The sequence below is a fragment of the Tympanuchus pallidicinctus genome, unplaced genomic scaffold, assembly GCF_026119805.1.
Source record: "Tympanuchus pallidicinctus isolate F22 unplaced genomic scaffold, pur_lepc_1.0 scaffold21, whole genome shotgun sequence".
NCBI lineage: Eukaryota > Metazoa > Chordata > Aves > Galliformes > Phasianidae > Tympanuchus > Tympanuchus pallidicinctus.
In genome coordinates, this window is record NW_026294733.1 from 11,159,556 (window position 1) to 11,177,251 (window position 17,696).

The window sequence follows — 17,696 nt, forward strand, 5'->3', positions numbered from 1 at the left end:
AGTGCCTGCTGGGAGCTGCAGCCAGGCAAGGGCAGGAAAGCTTCTTCCCCCACGCAAGTGCACTGGATAGTGTAGTAGGAGGCAATGCAACAGATAGGGGGCTGCTTCTCCAGTCTCTGGGAAGAAAGTGAGGCAGGGCGCACATCTCTTCTGTCTTCCTGAATTTCTGTTATTGCTTGTCCAGTGTAGGACATGCTGCAAAAAAAGAAAGGCAGCTTAATTGCCTCCGATCTAATCCTTCCTTGGGCACCCAACCCTTGCTGTCAGAACTGAAGCAGGGAGTTTGTCACCTCCGGCTCTGCTTGTGCTCTGCTGGAAAAATGATATATGAGGGGCACAGCTTCTAGCAGCAACCCTTCCTTGCTGATAACTGCAGGGAAACCTAAGCAATACTAGTAATCTGGCTGTAGCTGCTAAGAACCAGGTAAAGCAAAGAGATGAAAAGCCGAGATGGAGATTTTGGGGGGGTGTTCCATTCCTCCTGTGCTGCCACACATGGGTAGGGGCTGCCTCAGGCTCTGATCCTGCAAGGAGAGTGTCCTGGCTGGCAAAGGCAGCCTTGGTGCAACCCGAGGAGAAGCCGTAGAAGAGATCAGTTTTGGGGAGTTGAGTTGTATTTGTTCTTTCCTTATCTCTGCCCTCCAGTGTTAAGGTCTGCAATGAAAGCAGGATCCATGCCAAGCAGGATGGAGCACTCCAAGGGGTCACAGCAGAGGGCTGCATCTATGAGAGCATCTTGGAGCCACTAAGATGGTGCTGACATCTGAGAAGATTTTTCTGGTGATTTTTCACCATGCTGTTCACTGCTGACACCGCCTTCCTCACTGCAGGGTAAACCCCTTCAAACCAGAGCAGCCCCATGTGCATTCTTAGGGGTGAGACCCATGGAGGGCTCGTGAGGGAATCAAAGCAAATGGGGGGACTTGAGTGGTGGGGACACCAAAAAGTAAATGGATACCCCCGAGGGGCATCAATGGGGACACGCAGAAAGAAATGGAGGGTGCTGAGGGCCATTAAAAGCAGGCTGAGATTTATAGGGAAGGTACCAAAAGGTTTAGAGTGACCCAAGAGGCACACAAAAGTCCTGGGAAGCACAGGGATGGAAATGGAGGGGCTCTGGGGGCACTGAGAACCACTTGGAGGAGCAATGCTGGAGCAGAGGAACAAACAGCAGTGCTGATTTTCTTCTTGTTTCTCCAGCAAGCTGGAGAACTGCGAAAGCAAAACAAAAGGTCGAGAGGACCAGAGGGATTTGGGGCACCAAGACAAAGATCTAGCACCCTGGGGGCTCTAAAAACTACATGTGGGGATGTGGATGGCACCATAAAAGGACAAAAGTCTCTGGGGACACCAAAGAGGGCTCTGGAGGAGCTCCGAAACCAAAGGAGTGACATGCATAAGAGGAGTCCTGTGTCTGTCCTTTCTCCTCCTGCTCTGGCATCCATGTTGCGGCTAAATTTCACTGTGTATAAGTGTCCCAAGAGAATTCCCCTCTTGTCCGTGCTATGGAAGGGAAACATTCCTGTTTCCACTCTGATCTTACAATGGCTTGTCAGTGACAAAACATTCCCAAATCCTCTCATTTATCAAATGGCCAATCCTGTTAACAGCTTAAGAAACATAATTACCTGCAATCTCTTCTGCTATTCATTTTATGCCTACACTTCCCTCTTGCTGGCAGCTTACCAGCAGGCAAGACGAGAGCTGAAGCAGGGCTGCAGCCACGGAGCACTTCAGCAATGCAATTTCCCTTAATCACCTGCACGGTGATCACGGGAGTTTTGCCTTCCCATTTGCAGCAGCCAGAAGCAGGTGAGGAAGTAAAGCACAGAGCCAAAAGCATCAGCTAACGTGCCACCAGATGTGTGCAGGTTTTCAAGCACGGTTACGTTTTCGGTGCTGTTCCACCTGTAAAGTGGGAACTGTGTCAGGATGTGCTTTTAGAGTACGTGGTATCGCAGCCAGCTTTATGTGCCTTGGAGATAAATGTGCATGGGTGGGCTCAGAGAGGAGCAGCAAGAAATCAGAAAAGCAGAGCCCAAAACATGAGTGAGCTGGTGAAGTAATGGGGGAGGAGGAAGGGGAATTGGGGTCAGCAGGAGGTGGTAGGAGGTCCTGTTTGCTGCGCTGCTAAAACAATCTGAATTTATCTTATTTTACAGTGCATCTACTGCTTGTGTGAGATTTTACGCTGTCTCATTTGGATTGTATCTCAAGGAGGATTTAGAGGAGCTTGCAAGCTGGAGATCTGCTGACTTCCCAAAGGTTGGTTACATACAGGACAGCTGAAGCCGGAGAGGAACGCCTGTGACCACAATAGCTTCTTCCTCCCGCCTAGGGACTAGAAAATCTCTGGGTCTGTCCCACTCACACAGCTGCTGAGGAAGCTATCTTTCGTGCCTTTGAATCTTTCACTACCCTGACATTATCACTGTACATTTAACTGGCCAAGACACATCCTTGCCTGCGCTGTCTGTTTAGACCCATTTCAGTTTTGAAGGATTTTTGTTCGCATACACTACCTCTCTTTTCGACCATATCAGCTATTTCTGATCCTCAATGTTTTGGATAAGTGATATACATTTCTTCTGACACTTTCATGTGTTATTTTTAAGCTGTGTTTATGCTTCTTGCCAACATTTTATCCTTGCGGTTCTTTGAATTTTGTATTAAAAACCCTATGAACAAACTGTACACAATTCAGATCTTTTTAAAGTCAGCCACCATCTTAGGGGATTTCAGGCTTTTTTCATCCTGCTAAGATACTGAATTCAAGTATATCTTGGTCACTATTAGTGAATAACCCTTTCCTAATAGCACTTTGAACCTCCAGTGCTGAATTTGAATTGGACATTAGACATTTGAATTCAGCATTTGAATTTATGTTGACTGAATTTGAGTGCAGCCTGAACATGGCCTGGACCCAGGAGCTGAGGAACTTGGGTGGCTCTGGGCTGCCTGGCTGGAGCTGTGTGCACTGGTTGGGAGCAGCCAGGAGATGCATAAGAAAGTAACTGAGACTTTAAACAGAGCTTGAAACAAATTGAGTTCCTATATTTAACAATGTCTGATATATATAAAGGGAAATTAAAAACTGCAAACAAATAAACTGTACCGAAAGAAAGCAAAAACTGCCCCAATAATAATAAAAAAGTAGGACATCTGTGTTTTTATACAAGAACTTGTGTTTCTTTTATGACATTTTCTTCAAATCATGTAAGCCCTTCAGAGCAGCTCTAATGCCCACTGGAGTTCTCCAACCTAAATGTCTTGTCGTCAGTGTAAGGAACAAAGATAATATAATTTGAATGCTGGATGCAACAACATAGGCTGCTCTCGAGGCTGATTCTCTCTGCTCCAGATGGGAATGATGGCTCCAAACAGACTCACCAGAACAGACTGAGAAGCAGACATCTCATTTGTGAGGAAATGGTCAATATTTCAGCTCTTTTCTTCCCATTTGTTTCTTTGTAGAAAAAAAAAAAACAACAACAACAAAACCAAACCAAAAAATCCCACAAAAAATACAAAGCCCCTCACAGTTGCACAAAAATGCTGCTATTTCAAAGCAAATTTTAAAACATTTCTGATTTGCAAGTGGCATTTCAGCATTTTTGTGAGAATAAAATACTGTGGTGCTGTGTTTAAATATTTCATTCCAGCTCCTTGAACAAACTTACAATCTTATAATAAGTTTTTTTGTGGTTTTTTTTCCTGACATTAAAGCGTGCTGCTCTGTGGTACCGATAGCTTAGGCATCTCCAGCTCCAAGTGCAGCCACAGGAGCCCTCCCTGCTCACAGCTGATCAAAGGCAAACCACACTGCCACCCACGAGCCACCGCTTGTCCTCAGCATCCAGCCCAGGAGAGAACACAAATCCCAAATCCCCCCGAGCCCTTCTTCCCCAGGAGCAGCACCATCCGTGAGCAATACTGCTGTTGTAACCCTGCTGTGAAAAGGTGGAGCAAGTTCAGTAAACAAAAATACTTTGCCTTGGTTCAAATTGTGGCGAAACAAAACATCAGCCAGCGCTGGCTGTTCAATTAAACTGTTTGTAGTGCAGGCTTTGGAGGGGAAAATGCTGAAAAAAGGATTTGGGGATCATATGTATTGCATGGAGAAAACGTTTAATGAGAAATTTTCCAAACCTCTTTGCAGCTCGCAGGCAGCACTCTTCTCCTGCATGTGACATGTGCATCGCCCTCAAATTCAGAGGATGGCTCACAGCTGCTGTGACTGCAGCCAGGATGTATCTGGGGCTGAGAGTTGCCCATGGGAGCCAGGAGGTGAGTGTCCTTTGTTTGGATGTGCCTGCTGAGGGATGCTTCATCCATAGCCCCACTGCAGCCATCCCTGTTTTCTGGGGGCAAGTGGGTCAGAGAGAACATCCCTGTTACACCAAGAGGCCTCTTTGACATTTCAAGTAGCATTTCTAAATGCTATTTGCGTCAGACATGCGAGCTGTCCAAACACAGTGCCAGGTTTGGTGTGTTCCTTCTGCTTTTTACCACTTCTAGCAAAAATTCCCACTGATGCCACGTTGCTGTAGCCTCCATTTCTTGATCCCCACATTCTCAGAAAGGTGCATTTTAAGATGCATCATCTTCCCTCAGCTAATTCAAAATTACCTGCTAAGAAAGAGAGCCAGAATTCTTTCTGTGTGCTGGGTTTGTGTAGCTGGCATTGCTGCTGCTTTCCAAGCCCCTTCCTGGGGTCGAGCTCTTCTCACGCTGACTCTCCTTAGTCATGTAGTTCAGGTCCTTCCTAATGTTTGGTTAGCAACTACACTTTTTCCACACATCAGTTGTGAGTGTTTCTCATCCAGAAGCTCTCAGAATATCATGTTTTAGTTAATTCTGTATGTAATTCTGACGCGAGAGCAAGAAGCTGTTGTTCTTATCCTAGAGGACTCAACAGATCTGTTTTCAGAGATGCTGAGTCTCCTCTTCCTCAGCATTTACCCCGAAATACCCATTTTCTCCCTTTTTCTGGAGCAGTGCTGCACCACCACTCTGCTATGGGAGCTGCTGCACTGTGCCCCAGATTGCAGCTGAAATCTTGATGCTGGCTGAGCCCCAGGACTCCCAGCTCCTCCCGCTTCTTCCCTTGCTCTTCACGGTGATAAGCCGTGCTGGCTTTCCTGGGGCCGAGATGATCTGTGATGTCCCTGTGGTGGTGGTGGCTCTCCCAGGGTCCCCTGTGAGCCATTTTGTGGTGTTGGAGCATCCTGACACCATCAGCTGACCTCAGGACATCGGTACCCATGGTAGCACCTCGCTACTGGGGATCCTGCAGAAACCAACAACCGATGTGGGTGTCTGGGGGCACGCTGCAGGGCAATGCCACGAGAGGACAGGGAAACTTGCTGCCTCACCCAACCACCAAGCTGCCTTAGGAAGGCTTGCATTAGCACAAGGGCGCTTTGCATCCCCGCCGCTCTGAGCAGATCTGACGGCTCTCGATGCGTGCGAATGAGGCCGCAGCCAGCACGCAGGGAGGATGCAAGCAAGCACAAGTTAGTGCTTGTGTTTGCCACTGATAAATGTATTAGTCTTTAAAGCGGTATTTAAACTACAACCCTTTTTCAGGCACCTCAGCACTCCGTTATTTTGCAGGCCTTGTAAAGGAATGTGATTTTGCCTTTTAACTGGAGTGTATCTTATGCTAAGCAGTGAGATTAAGCGTAGGGATCCAAAAGAAGTTGCTGAATGGCAGAATTGCCTTTATAAATAACATTAATAATTTATCCGATCCAGGGGTTTTTGGGTAAATGAAATACCTGCCTCTGTATAAAGCCCACTGAATAGGAACACATCTCCGCTTTTATGAGGCTTGGATTAAAGAAGGGAAATGCTAAGGGGCTTATCTTCGCTTCAATTTGCAGCCCTTCCGGCTAATGGCAAACTCATTTAAGAAGCTCCTGTGTTTGTGCCAACTCTGCCTTTATTCTCGGTGCCGGAGCTTGGCTGCATTTCTCGCCGCAGTGCTGGAGAGAGCAGAGAGGAAGCAGTTTGTTTTCGTGACCTCAGATTATCAGACAAAAGCCAGTGAGAATAATTTTGCTGGAATGCTCCCTATTACGAATTGTTTAAAGCGTGGTGGCTGGCGAGATGCTGACGGTGTGGGGTTTTGCCCCACCTGCTGAAGAGGACAGGGCTGTTGGCTGAGCTGGGACGAGACGAAAGAGCAGCTGTCATCTCTCTTCTGAGACACCTCTTCCTCATGCACAGACAGTTGTGAAATGGCAAAACCCATCCTCTACAAAAACCACGAGCGGTCGCTTTTCAGCTTTTCTTTTATGCCGGTAAAATCAATTGCTTCAAAGTTCACTGAAGGTGAAGGCAACATTTGCTTTCCATTCAGAGCTAAGCGGGCCATCTTCGAGAGCAAACGCTCGCAATAGGGAGAATAGCAAAAATCAGCAGAAAAAGTCTCTGAATAATTTGAACTGGGAGAGGAAAAAGCAATTTGCTCCCAGTTATTCCACAGACAAAAGTATGAATAAAAAAATCATGAGCTATTTACCCTGCCCAGGCTATTTGCATGAGTTTTATGCTATTCCAGTTTTGCTTCCCTGACCCCCAAAGACCTTATCACTGGATCCTCAAGGCACTTCAGTAAAAAAAAAAAGCATGCTCCTTTTCTTTTCTTTTTTCTTTTCCTTTTTTTTTTTTTTGCATGCTGGATCAGCAATGACCAAAAGCAGAGAAAACAAAAAGGGGTCTAAATCTGAACTGTGCTGATGCTTGCGTGTGTGTTGACCTGGATTAGAGACCTGGACTCGGCCTGCCAACTCTATCAGCATAGAAATTTTGTTCAAAACAGTATTATAAGTTTGTGTGCTTTGCTTTCAGATAGCGAGGCTGTGGCAAAGGCATGCGGGTATTTACAATCTGCTTTAGGAAAACCTGATAGAAGTTGTTAGCTGCTCTGTTGCAAAGGCAGCTTATGTCACCCACATCTGCTGCTGAAGGTAGCCCAGCCAGACGGCTGGCATGGCATGAAGTGCCAGCATCCACGCTGGCTGCAAGGAGGAGACAAAAATGAAAGAAGGATGAAGACCTCATAAGCTTTATCAGAAGCCACCAAAAAGTTGGGAGATTTGGGGATTACATCGTGTAATTATATTACCTTAAAGAAAAGTTTACTGAAGATTCCCTGTTTTGTGTTGCCAGCTCTTTTCAGCCATTAGTAACACATAACTTCTCATTGTCTTTTCCCGAGGCACAGATGGGCTAATTTTCAGCTACCTGATAATTACACATTGTTTGAAACTGTATCAAAAGCTTCTGTTCCTGCATTTCTCCAGCAGCTGTGCTACAGCTCACCAAGTCCCTTGATCACGGCTTGCAGGGGCCCTCATCCATCCATCTGTCTGGAACGGAGTGGCAAAGCCTCCATGGTCACATTCACACTTTGCAGGTTGCTGGGATTTGCTCTGCTGCCAAGGTGGGTGGAGTGCCTAAAGCCCACTGAGAGCATCTTCTTGGCTCAGTATCAGCATCTAAGGTTAATATGGGGATAATGCTGCATCGAAACATGTCCACTTGAATATGAGTGGGGATGCCGACGTCATGGCGAAATTAAGGGTAAAGGAACGAGATGCTGGAAATCAGAATAACAGTGGTTTAACCTTGATTTTACTTGGGCAAAGCTGTGGATGTGGCCACACTACAGGGATGCCAAGTTGGAGAAATGTGGCCCGTTGTCTGTATGGAGAGGAAGGGCGATGGTCCTTTCCCTAGAGTGATGGTTGGAGCTGGAGAAACCTCCTCTCCTCTTGATCCCTCCTCTTTGAGAGAGGTTACTCTGCCAGTTGAGCTCTGATTGGTTTTAGAGGGCATTTTCTCACCTTTTTTGGGCTGTCCCATGGGAAAATGCAAGAGGCCTCACTTCTGTGTTTTCTGCTTCCCCGCCGTCGTGTATGCTTGTTGCCATATCAAAGAGGGAAATTAAATTGGGTTGACATGACTGGCTCTTGACAAACCAATGTTCTTTGATTTTATTCATCATTTTACATCTTACAAGTTGCTCGTTTAATACTTTCTTCTAACCTCTTGAAGGGAATTGAGATTGAGTTGATTATTCCAAATTTTCTTAATGTCTCCACTTTAAAGAAAGGTGCTTCTCTCATCTCCAGGGACCTCTGTGCCTTCATAAATTTTGAAGATAATCACCAAGAGTTCAGTGTTCCTGGGTGCATCTTATCAGATCCTCTCATTCTGAATACATTTGATAAATCCAAACGGCTTTAAACTTCTTTCCTTTTGTTGGCCTTCTTCACCCTTCCCTTCAAAGGTGGTTCTGTTAAGCTTCATTCACAATTAACCTTTTTTTAAAGCCTGAAACGAAGAAGAGGAGGCAAATTCCTGCTTTGAACAGTTGGTCAGCGCTCTGTCCTTCCCCAGACAGTTCTGCACCTACAGGTCTTGCTGTTCTCATTTTACAGCTAATGCATTTGCAGACCCTGGCTGGTTTCCCCTGAAACCTTGAGCATGCAGCCTTAGCTGCTCGCATGCTGCGAACCTCTATTATTCCTGTATTCTACCCCCAGCACATGCCTGTTTCCACTTTCTATACAATTTCTTTCCAGCTTCTAGACCCTGATGCTGCTGTAATGCCATCTAATTATGCTTCTTATCTGCTTTCACAGGGGAGCAGTTTGCTGTTGTGCACCATCTCTAGTCTCTTCAGGGAACTGCCAATTCTGCATTTCCTTACAGCATATTTCCATCCAAGAGAGCTTCTCCACAGCTTCCCTGATCTGTCAGACGCTCATTATTTTGTTATTTCCATTCTCCCGTGTGATTGTGCTGGTGGGAAGAGACACTCAGGTAGGTTTTCCTTTTGGGATGTGAATTAAGGACTAGCCTGATAGAGCTGCAGAACTGAAAGGGGGCCACTGCAAAGCTTCCAAATCCTTCTGGTGGTGGGATGCCCCAGGTGGGACCAACTGGGGACTGCAGCAGAGAGAGAGAGCTGCTTGGAGAACAGATCCAGAGCTGGATGGGCCTTCTATGCAGGGCAGCACATTGGAAGGGGTGATCTGCAGCAGCCCACCCCCTACACTTTAACGCCTGCTGGGAGCATTCTCCATGCACGTCAGGACCGAGATGACAAGGCCTGCCCATACCTTGACTCTTCAGTTTATATTCATACTGTAAGCTCAGGAGAACGACAGTGTTCCCCACCTGCAGAGCCCTGTGTCGAGGTGGGTTTGGCTGAAGCCTCCGTACAGCGGCACCACCCGTACAACTGACATTTACTGTGCTGGCCTGAATTCCTTCACTTTTCCCCCATGGCCATTTGGAGTCAAGTGCCACTGGAAACACGGCTCCCGCCGGGAGGAATTTCAGATGCATTCAGATCTGAGACAGTTTTGAATGTAATTTTGAGTTTTACAATGGCTCTTCCGCTCGCTTGCTCGCCGCAAGTAATGAAGCAGCAAGATAAAAGGCAAGGCCAAGGAAGGTTGTTAAAAAATTGCTTGCAAATTAATGTGAGGACAAGGTGTATGATTTAATATCATATAAAGACCCTTAAAATTGGCATACATGCATGCACCCTCCGAGCACTGACATTCGCAGGCAGAGCTACACTGGTAAACTGAGCCCAAGGGGCTTGATTAACAGGAAATTTTCAGAATGCCAATTAGAGCAAAGTTTACCGAACAAATTGTTTGCACTTGTACCCTAGAACCATCATGAATTTTAATTCAGCATGGATTTACGTGGCTGAAACAATAATTAAAGATACATGAACGCTTCACGTTTGGGAGACTCCCCCATGGCTCTGCTGCGTTGGGTGGGAGCAAGGTGTCTGGGCAGGGGCTGCTGCTGCCAGGCTGGTGGATGGGTGGATGTGGGATGCACGTGGCTTTTCCCTGCAGAAACATAGGCAGTTTCCCTAGTCCTGAGCTCACCAATTTGTGCAGTGCTAGTCTCTTGTTTCTTTATTCTTTTTCCTTTTTTTTTTCTTTTTTTTTTTTTTCCCCCTTTATGCAATCTGACAAAGAATGATCCATGGGGTGTTTTCTCAATAAATGCTGGCTTGTTGTTTCCTGCCTTTTGCTTTTGGTGCTTGGAAAATGTTAAATTAGCTCCTCGGCTCCCCTGAGACCGATGCCTTGCCTAGTAGTTTTGCTGGCCCTGGGCTGACCGAGGGCTCCTTTCTCTCCTCATTTCTGCTCTTCTTCAGCCAGCCCAGGGTTGGAAGGTGGGGAAAAGCTTCACCCACTGCCTTAATGCACTGAGCAGCTCAACTCAAGGCAAAGCAGTGCTACTGCACAGCATCAACAAAAAGTCACGATTGAGAAGCACAATGTATATGTATGCCTTCATTTAAATTCTTCTCTCCCTCTACTAGTGCTGATAAATAAGTTACACGTATTTTTTAGAAGAAGTTATTTTCTGTCACTGCACTTTTAAATGTCAAGCTCCTGGAGAGGAGTCTTCAAGATAGTTTAAGGTCAGTCAGGCTTCAAGGAAGAAAGATGCAGGTGGAGAAGAAAAGCTGCTGTTGTGCTGTGGTCCAGCCTGAAGCAGGGCTCCGCTCTGAGCGATGGGCAAAACAGGCACCATGCATGGAGATGGTGCCCGAAGGCATTGCCCTCTCTGCACCACTGCACTTACCCTCGGCTATGGAATTACTGAAGACTTCTACACACAGCCCAGTGGCTGGAAATTATCTAGCCTGTTAGTTCAGGAGTACTCATGAATAATGTATACATCCAAAGGTCGGTTTACAAATGATTAATTAACCTTATGAGAGGTTATCCTCATTGGCAACATCATTCACCCTAAACAGCTTAATCATGTCTGCACAGAACAGCATATCTGAAACACAAACAATTGTTTGAGAAGGAATATTGAGGAATCATAGAGCAAGGACCAGACATCTGCACTGCCCTCTGGAGCAGCGACCGAACACCAAGCACAGGGAAAAGCTGAACCACATCTCCAGGCTGTTCTGTAGGACTCGAGAATCATTTGCTGGAACCTGGTGGCTGCGTGGTGGGGTGTAGCTGGCAAGGTGCAGAAATTGCACCTTTGCTAAGGTAAATAGATCAGGCATCTATTTTCATGATGTAGGAGCTCTGCTCTCCTGACAGTGAGAGCTGCTCCCGGTGCCTCCCGCTGCGACTAACGGCTGCTGCGCTCAGTGGGGATATTGCCTGGGCAAACAGCCCTTTAGTCCAAGGGCTTTTTGCATTTGTTACCAGTGGTTTGTTATCCATGTCTATTAATAAAGTGCTCCTAAAAGCACTTTGCCTGTCTGGAGTAATTTCTGGCTGGGACCGGGATGCCTCCAGTGAGCAGCATCTCTGCATGAGCTTGCTTATCTTCAGCAGGGCCCTGAGCTATGGCTGCTGGGGGACCTGGGGAGGCCCCCCCCTGGGGAGAGCCCTCTGTCCCCACTCCAGGCTCCCAGTGAGGCCTCATCTCCAAGCAGTGTCACTAATGACAGTCATTTGTTAGTTATGCAATGAACTCTGTTTTGGCAGAGCATGTTGGGCTGAAGGCTGGCCTGCATCAGAACCCCTCTCTGGACTGGTGAGAGTAAATGGAAACTTTGTCTACATCAGAAAGGTGCTGTTCCTCCTGCTCCTTCTTCCTCCTACCCTCTCCTTCCCCTCCAACAGCAAGCAGGACATAGAGCTCACTGGGGTTTTTTTTGGTACAAAGAACAATTTGCCCTTCTTGACAAAGCCCTTACATTCGACGCAGCAGAACTATTTTTTTACCTATGTTTAATCCATAAATGGCAGAAGCAACCTGTTCACACCTGAGCACCCATCCTGAAATGCATGAGGTTTCCAAAGTAATTCAGCTTGACTTCTGTGTTTCTGAGAGTGGGGTGATGTCTCTCAGTGAGGAAAGAGCAAATCTGAGAGAAAATGGACAAAAATGCATATCTTGAGCTGTTGTGTTTTGCTTTTGTCCAGCCAGGCTGAACCCAAGAGTGACAATGATGTCTGAAGCACAACTTTGATATGGTGCAAAACTCTAAACTGAGGACAGTCATCCCTAGAAACACCTCCCAGCCTTGATGCCTCCAGAGTCAATCTTCTCCAGGTATTGCAGGTCCCCATGCTCATGGGCTCAGCCCAGCAGTAAGGGGGAGCCCGTGCCACAGCTCTGCTATCTGCTGGTGGAGCACCAAGCCCTTCCTGCATCTGTCTTCTGGCTGCCACATCCTCACTAAATTGCTCCATTTTAATACATATATTTATGCTTTTTTTTTTTCCTTTTCTTTTAGAAGCGCTAAAGTGATTTACAACATTTTACATTACATTCTTTAATCCTTCACAATTAAAACAAATCTTTTCCCCCCGCTTTGCCCGGTTTTAAAAACATATCTTTTGTTCAGCTCATGCAGAAAAATATGGATGGAAGCAACTCCTAAAATCCCCAACCACAGGAAACAAAATTGGTGTTTTTCCAAGTTAAGTACTATAACAGAGTGAAACATACATGTTTAATTTGAAAATGTTGATTCCAAATGGATTTTTCTTTTGAAAAAAACTTCCCCCAAGCAAGTCAATATTTGTAATCAAATTGAAATTTCCTGTGGGAATTATTTATTTTCATGAGGTCTAATTTTTACAGGGGAAAATTCTACGCAGGAAGGTTTAAGTTGCTGTAAACCAGTGTTAGGAATCTGGGTGGTAGGAGGGGGCTGGGAAATCCCACTCTCTGCTGCAAAGTGTCACCACTTCCCTGTGATGGAGATGATCTGATGGAAAAGTTGAAACTCTTTTTCTTAGAGGGAAAAGCATGAGCTCCCCCCCTGTATGTTTCTTGAGAGCACAGCAGCGTGGGATAGGGCTCACCTCGAGCTTTGTTAGAGATGGAAGTGAGATACCCAAGGTGGCTATTTTGGGCTTCCTGCTGGGGTGCCATGTCGTTGACCTATCTCTGTTCTGCCAGCTGTAGGATGAAGTGAGTCATGCCATTGACTTTGCTCGCCTTGAGTAGACACGGAGATAAGAGCTACTGCTCCATGACCACTGTAACCATACAGATCCCACCCACAGTGCCTGACACGTTCATGGGTACAGGGGGAACGTGCAACCCTGTGCCTTGTGCTGCTATTACTGCACTGATGAGACTCTCAGCTAGTTCTCCAAACCTCTTGTTGGTCTTCCAGCGCCTACAAAGAAGCCCTTCAGAGTCAGTCGTCGTAGCTTCATCCTAAGGGCGATTTTCTTGTAGAACCTGTGTCCATTTTAGAGCAGTGGTTGTGGTTAATGACATGCATAATTTACATTATTATGCCTTTCATTTTTGTATTATGATAAATCACCTGCCTTCCCACTTCTTTTTATTGTGACGCACTGGGAACACAATATAGCAGTAGGAAAACAATACAGAGCTGCCCTGTCAGTCTCAAGCACAGAAACAGCACACCCATGCTACAAACACTCACAGATGCACAGCACCGTATCAGATTATTAGCTCCAAGGCAACTGTCAGCATGCAGTTTTATTGGAAATGAAAACAAGGTAATTCAAGATTTATTTTCTCTCTAAGGAAGTGCCAGGAGGCAGAAGCCAGCCCCCGGCATCTCCCGTAAAACACCCGGCGCATGGCAACGTGCTGCTCCTCAAGCAGAGCTCCTGGACTGGGGATTTTTTGAGTTATCTCTTCCAAAGGAGGAGAATTCTCCTCCTTGTCCCCAGACTGTATCCTGAAGGGAGCGATGCAGATTGAGTGACTCGAGTTTTGCTCTACCTAAAGGGAGATAAATGCACCCTACACTACTGTGGCTGCAGGCACAGCTCCTGGGAGACCTCGGGTGGCTCTTAATCATATATCCTTGAAGCTTCAGAAACATACCCTGATTATTTTCCAGCTCAAAGCATTCGTTGCCTTCAGGATATTACCATCTTTGCCCCCTTTCTAATGGCTTAGGGTGAACTGATCACCAAATTAAACTCCTTATTAGCAGCTATCTCGGTACGTCTTGCCCTGATTTTATTGCTGTGCCCAAATGCGATATGTGCCTGGGCACCAAGACAGGCACACACTGTGCCCAAGCTGAAAATATTTAGGAACTGGTAGGAACATCACAGGAAATATTTCTGAGTGATTAATTTAGAGTTGTTGAAGACTGTTCTCAAAGATGCTCTAAATGCGTTCATACCAGCTGCACTGGTTAAAAAGGCAATGAAAAAATACACCTCAGTTAGATGAAAGGTGAAAGAAGCAATAAAAAAGCATAAAACAACCTACATAATAAATGGGATAAGAGCAAACCAACGGCAACAATTATTGGTCAGAAGGCAAGAGATGCAAACAGTGCTTGACAATAAGCTGTGTCATGAAAAGAGCCTTAATGGAGATAGAGAGGCAGCCTCCACGTTCAGGTGTTTGAGTTCGCAGCGATGCTGGCAGTTCTGCAAAGAGGGAGCCCAGCAGGGCTGCTCTGGTGTGTCGGTAATTTCAAATGGAGGCTTGCTGTCATGTTTTGGACTGTGCTGAACTGTTAATGAAACATGCCTGCCTCCCCCTAGGTGTGTGTATTTCTTTAAAATCTGAAAAACAAAGCTTGGAAACCTAACTCTTCGGACTGAAATGAGAAAAAAGAAAAAAAAGCTGGTTTTCTTAGTGCGTAATCAATCTTTTTTAAAGGTCTTCCCAGCTCTATCATCACTCAAAGATGCAGGAAGAAGATCCTGCAGGGCACTGTGGAAAGATCTGCATCCAGCAGTACTGTTCGGACAGTCGTACTCGACCATCATTTCCCAAATGTGTGCATGCTGTGAGGTGTTCAGCTGCTGCTCGGGATGTCGCCACCAAGGGGAGCATCCCTCCTTGGGACACTGATCTCTGCACTCCTGATGCTGAATTATTCTGGGAAGGAGCATCAGGAAAACAAATTAGTGAGGTGTTCTTACCAGAAAATCCAGTGGCAACAGATACCTGCAAGCAACAGGGCCCAGAGACTTGTCCTTCCCTATTCTGACGAGTGAGCCTGAGGTTTGCCAGCACCTCTTGGCGAGCAGGAAGCCTCCAGCTGTGTTAGCTCTTTTGACATGGCAATTGCTCCAAAGGAGCTTCTCCATCCTCCCTAGCTTTGCCTTAGTTGAAGGCTGAGAAGCCCCTGGCCGCCAGCCATTCCAATACATCTTGCAGGTAATCCATAGTTTCCTGGGTCAGAGAAGACTCTCAGCAGCAATCCTCTACTCTTAAAGTCAATCCCCTTTGCTAGTTGGAAAATGTCTGCAGCACAATCTAGTGTTCTGCCTTGGGTGAAGTCAGCCAACTTTACACTCTCAAAGTCTTCATCCGAAGCAGAAGTAATGCAGCAAAACGGACTCAACCAAGAAGTTGTTGACAGTACCAAGACTTGGAGGAATTAAAGTAAATGACCAAAGTGATTTTTTTGGCAGAGTACTCAATCTCAAAGGACTGTGTGCTGTCCATTCTTCCCAGGGCATATTCTGGGATAGATCTTCAAGGGTAATCTACAGTCATCTTGAGCCATCCCCTACTGCCCACAGCAAAACTGTCTGACCAAAACTTCAGGTAGAACGTACCAGCTCAACGTGCTCAAGATATATCACCCAAAGGACTGACACCACCGGTAGGACCAAAAGAATGATGTGTTCAGCATGCTCAGGTTGGACTTCATGCCCACAGGCAGCTGGTTTATCCTCATGGGACAAGTCCTGCATTGCCCAGGAAACACACTGTGCCAATCCATCGTGGATGAGAGAACACATCCATGCATGGATCCTGAGGACTAACCCTGTTCCCTTCTCCAGGCGCCTGGGAACTTTGGCCACACACACATACAGACCAGCCAGGTACTGCAGGAAGCAGCAGGATGATAGATTGCAGCTGCAAGCTAAGACGTACACGCACAAAACCCATTTTTTTCTCTGCAAGGTTCAACCATTTTTGCTCCATCTGAGGCTTGAATCCAGGTTCTCCTGCCTGGCAGCCAGGGATGCTGGAAGCAGCTCAATATTAAGCCTCAGGAATGGGGGCTCAGGTTCTGTTCCCCAGCCTGGGGCAGTGCTGGTAAAGACCTCCCCTCACCCAGGTGCCTGGGAAGCTTTTGGCTGCTGCTGGCATTGGCGCAGAAAGCAAGAAGACATTTACTTCCAGGAACAGATGCAAACACAGGGAATTGCCAATTGGCCAAAATCAAATACAACCTGACCTCTGATGATCTGGAGCCTTACTACTTTCAAACAACACTGCACTCAATGTTGGCAATATAATAGTTTACCTTGGAGACGCAAAGGCTAAAGGAGAAATGAAACCTGAAGCTGCTGGGGACGTTGCTTTCCCACTGTTTCTATTACTGATAACAGGCCAGCAAAACCCCATGAGGTCCTTGAGCTCGAAGAGAGCCTGCTTGCACCTTCTTCCCAGGGTTTTGTGCCAAAGTACCCCAAAACTTAAGAGCTGGGTTTTATCAGAACACCCGAACTTCTGTAAATATAGAAAGTGGGGAATGAGCTGGAATAGCGATGTTCTACCCCGGGAGGAAGGTCCTTCCTTTTGGGTTTCCTTTCAGTCCTGCAACCTCCCAGCTATCCCCTGGATCATCATAAAGCCTTGCTGCCCCCAGAAAAGCCCCTTTCTTTCCTTTGAAGGGGAGCTGACACCCACAGGGAACAAACCCTAAGTCAGAAATAATGGGAGTCCTTTGAAAAAAAAAACCCAATAACGTCTGAGTCTGAATATAACCACAAGGAAAAAAATGGAAACTTATCTGCAATGTGCACCCCCTCCCAACCAAATTAATACCCTGGACCAGAGCCTTGTCCAGAAGCAGTGTAAATATCTCAGCAACTCATTACCTTGTTAATTGGATCACTCCAAGCTTTTTGGAACCAGTCTAAAGCACAGGCAAATCCATTAAAAAATGGATTTCTTATTTCTCTATAGCTGTCTCTAGCTTTAGTCCTTTTTCTATTAAACATTGGCTAGAGTAGCTTCTCCCTTTACCTCAGCTCCTTCCCAGCAAGGCATTTCCTACATTTTGGATGTGTGCCCCTCTTCCTGCCCCAGAGGTGCTGTGTGGGTGCTGGTAGGGTACTCTGGGAGCAATAACCCTCCTCCTGCCAAACTGCCTCTCCTTATCCTGTTCCCACATCCTGGGATCTCCCTCATTTGTTTGCTCCAACCCCAGCACAGAGGAGAAATGCATCTAGGGGAATTCTGAGCTGCGCTTTGCACTTTTTGCCTAAGAACCTAAAGATGTGTGGGCAGGAACCAACACATTGCTTCCATCCCCTGTCCAAACCTTTCACTTCCCAAGGCATCCACATGCTTGCCTGTTGATTAAGAGCACCAGGGCCACCGTGTGAGATTGGACACGACAGCAGCATAAGGGCAGCCATATGCTCCACCAGGAGAGGAGCATACAGTGATTAGGAGAGGGGCTGGTGCCTAGGGCCATGGCTGATGCTACAGAGATGTGGATGCTGCTCCCCTCACAACTCAGCCTTTCCTACCCTCAAGGACCTCACCGTGGGCAGCACAAGGAGGTAGCATCCATGCACCTCCCATTTCTGCACACAGGGAGGCCCTCCATTTGTTTTTCCAGGACCCAGCAGCCCAGCCTTCTCCTCTCCCTATGAAAAAAATCACGGCCTCCCGTGCAGCATCAGCAGCATCAGCAGCATCAGCAGCGCTGGGTGATGGGACTCAGGGCTCCTGCTTCAGGCATCCTCAAA

At 46.6% G+C, this 17,696-nt stretch overlaps 1 long non-coding RNA gene across 26 annotated transcripts in view; it reads left to right on the top strand.

Moving 5' to 3' along the window:
- LOC128081575 (uncharacterized) overlaps positions 1-16,902 on the top strand; it is a 50,604-nt gene extending 33,702 nt beyond the window's left edge. For 16 of the 26 annotated variants that reach the window (XR_008207227.1, XR_008207245.1, XR_008207247.1 and 13 more), the window contains 5 exons: positions 646-831; positions 2,163-2,265; positions 4,160-4,287; positions 7,314-7,450; positions 8,655-10,059. This is a non-coding gene — a long non-coding RNA (uncharacterized LOC128081575). The other 10 variants (XR_008207240.1, XR_008207239.1, XR_008207232.1 and 7 more) reach the window with 10 other exon arrangements.
- Positions 16,903-17,696: the final 794 nt, after the last annotated feature.